The sequence below is a fragment of the Amborella trichopoda genome, chromosome 6 (genome assembly GCF_054954075.1).
Source record: "Amborella trichopoda isolate Santa Cruz 75 chromosome 6, AtrichopodaSantaCruz75HAP2 v2.0, whole genome shotgun sequence".
Classification (NCBI taxonomy): Eukaryota; Viridiplantae; Streptophyta; class Magnoliopsida; order Amborellales; family Amborellaceae; genus Amborella; species Amborella trichopoda.
Window position 1 is genome coordinate 25,672,294 of NC_142341.1, and position 3,573 is coordinate 25,675,866.

Sequence of the window (3,573 nt, forward strand, 5' to 3'; positions counted from 1 at the left end):
AAGAAACCATGCCCAATTATGTTAATCAGACTAAAAAATGCTTAAGGAAAGCATGTGACCATCCCCCCTGGTTTTCTGCTCAGTCATTAGAGAAAATCTAGTACAAGAATATGCTCAACCAATATTAGCTTTGTCAAGTAAGGATGCTGCATAGCAGCGATTGTTGACATCCTCTTCAATGGTTCATACTGCTACCGCGAGAGAGAGAGAGGCAATTAAATACATGATAGACATAAAAGGGTAATAATAAGAACCTCAATGCCAATAGGTACATACTCATCAAAGTTTTAATGAATAACAGAAAACAACCTGGCCAACAATAGGTATATAATAACAAAAAACAACCTCAGGCCACAAACATAACAACAAACTTAATGTGATTTAAGTTATGCTTTCACGAAAATGTCATTGAGACAAAGCCCACATCCATAATAAATAACATTCTCATGAATATGTCATTGACTGTTGTTGTTCCATGCTCTTGTCAAGGACTGCTCTGCTCCTTGGTGTGTTCACACATCTTAATCCCACAACCAGGGTTAGTACACCTAAAGCCTTCAAGAAAGATAAATAAACTTCATATCAGTTAAAAGATATTTTGTGACTAAAAATGCATTAACATATGTATAGTCATAGTTAAGCATTAGCGTCACACAGTTTTATAACACTAACATTTCTGAGGTGTGACAATCTATTCGGGAATTTCTTCTATAAATTGCACATAACTGTTTGATTTTTTTATTCATAAATTTTACAAATTTGTAGAAAGTCTATTTACATCTTATATTGATACGAAGGTCCATATATATATATATATATGATAGAACAAAAGTTACAAAGTTAAGTTTAATCATGACTACAAACTTCTTCAATGCTGCTCCTACTATATATTCGAACAATGAGACTGCAATTACTATGAAAAGAATTTACAATAGTTTGATGAGTTTGGCTACTCAATAAGTGACCATCATAATCTTTAAAATCAATGTTGGGAAATATAAATATTTTCTAAAATAATGCATATTAATCAAAAATTTGACGTATAGATTTCATGCATTCTAATACATGTCATTAGACAGATTCATTTCTAGTCTTACACATATCATGTATTCTTTATTGGAAAAATAAAATAAGCATGATACATAAACCATATGCACATGATTCATATCAAGATCAACAATAATCTAAATTTAGTAGTTTAAAACATTACTATGTGATCAAAAAAGTATTCATAACAACAAAAGCCCTGCAGTAGAAGCACTAACCTCGGGTCCAAGGTTATAACTTCTATCATCCTACAAGAGAAGCGCCACCAACGAGCAAATTTGTTGTGTAATGCCTCACACACGCATACATCCCCAGTATGTTTTGGAGCTTTTGATAGGTGATGGCCTTGCAAAACACCACTCCCTACACCACCTTAGTTAGGAGTTTGTACCATTTGGGTGCCAATCACTATGAATGCGGGAGCGACCACCCAAACATCTCATGTCGTTACTCCCTTCCTATCATGAGGAGTTAGGGAGGTCACACTTGCCGACACAATCAAGTCAGGTCGTGCAGTATGCTCAAATCATGTCAAGGAATCACATGTTATCACAAGGCACATCACTATATCAATAGTATAATCACATATTATCATGCCTATCAAAACACATATATATCCTTTAACAAAAATGCACAGTTTAACCTAATTCACAAGATTTCACAAATACCCTACTGGTGTCCCAACTAGTCGCTTATATACCCCACCAGCCACCTGAATGGGTCCACACAATCCCTACCGGCGTCCTGGATAGGTCCACTTATACCTCACTAACTATCAGATGAGTCCACTAACTATTAGATGAGTCCACTTAATCTCTACCGGCGTCTCGGATAGGTCCACTTGTATACTTCAAGTATTTTTTAAATTTTTTAAACGTCAGGAAGCAACAATATCATATATTCAAAATATCCTTAAAATCATTACATGACATCATATTAAGCAATTTATAGCAATTTCTTTCACAAATATTTCTATAAATAACCAGTCAAACATTTTAGATAATAATTTCAAAAAGGTAGCAGTTATGTGAGACATTGAAATCCTTACATGATAAACAGTTTATAGGCAGTAAAAGAATCTTATAGAAATCCAGAGTTGAATACTAAATTTTCAGATATCTAAAATCCTTAATAATAGACAGAAATATTACAATTAAATGTCAAAATACCAGTTTTCAAATAACTACTTTTCAGGAAAATCAAGTCACTTACGCATAAAACTTACCGTATCAAAAATTCTTAACAATAGACAGAAATATCACAATTTTATTAAAACCAGAAATACCAGTTTTCAAATAACTATTTTTCAAGAAAATAATGTCACTTACACATAAAATTTACAGTATCTAAAATTCATAATGATAAATGGAAATATTACAATTAAATGCAGAATATACCAATTTATATAAATATTTTACATGAAAATGAAATCACTTACACATAAAACTTATGATATAAAAAATTCATAACAATAAACGGAAAATGAGATCACTTACACATAGAACTTACGGTATCTAAAATTCATAACAATAAACATAAATTTTACAATTTTATTGAAAGCAAAAATGCCAGTTTTCAAATAATTATTTTTCAGGAAAATAAGGTAATCTGTACATAAAATTTACAGTATCTAAAATTTATAAGGATAAATGGAAATATTACAATTAAATACAGAAAATACCAGTTTATAAAACTATTTTATAGGAAAATGGGATCATAAAGTTTTCATCAGGTTTGGTTGAACCATATCTAGGTCTGGACCCTCAAAGTGGACTAAGAGATTCAAGTCGAGGCACAACGACATGGATCCGACTTATCCATAGCAAGTAATAGATATACATACATGGCCTCGTAAGGCCTGGACCTGTCGGGTCGAGGACAGGGACGATTGCCCATTTCTCACTCGTTGACATCACCTCCAACTTCCAATCCAACTTCGTGGTATTCATTTTTGTGATATAGTATTACCGTGAAACCCTAATAAATTGGATTTATACCAGACACTATTCAAGCCAGATTGCAGTAATTGTAATGAATAAAAGCACCAACCAGAATTCCCAACAAAACCTTGATCAATCAGGCCAAAAAGAGCCAATTTCTTCTAGCAAACCCTTACTGCGAATTGCCGAATCCTATACCATCCAAAACCGTAGAAATGGGCAGCGACTAGTAGATTCGTGAAAGGGAAATGCAAAACCCAAAGTCAGGTTTCTTCGCTTGATCACGGTACCCTTATTTGCAATAATCATTAAGGGAACTGGTTCGCAGGAGAGGCTGAACGCCGAAGTGTTAGGTGTAAATGTAAAGAGAGAATGCCCAAAGTGTTAGGTGCAAATGTAAAGAGAGAAAACAAGGTAAAGTCATTGATAGAGAAATGTGCACATAAGAATTGTAGAAAGGAAATAACTTGAAGAAGGGGGATTTGTAGAGAGAGAAATGGGAAACTGACGAGGCACCTGTAGAGAGAGATCAATGGATAATACCTCATATTTAACATATGTCCTAGACATATGAAATAGGAAGATG

The 3,573-nt window shown here is 33.5% G+C and overlaps 1 long non-coding RNA gene across 1 annotated transcript; it reads right to left on the minus strand.

Moving 5' to 3' along the window:
* Positions 1-210: 210 nt before the first annotated feature.
* LOC148781675 (uncharacterized) lies at positions 211-3,345 on the minus strand. The gene is made up of 2 exons (XR_016058521.1): positions 1,266-3,345; positions 211-555 (listed from the first exon to the last, which is right to left on the minus strand). It is a non-coding gene; the product is annotated as an uncharacterized LOC148781675 (long non-coding RNA).
* Between the last annotated feature and the right edge of the window lie 228 nt (positions 3,346-3,573).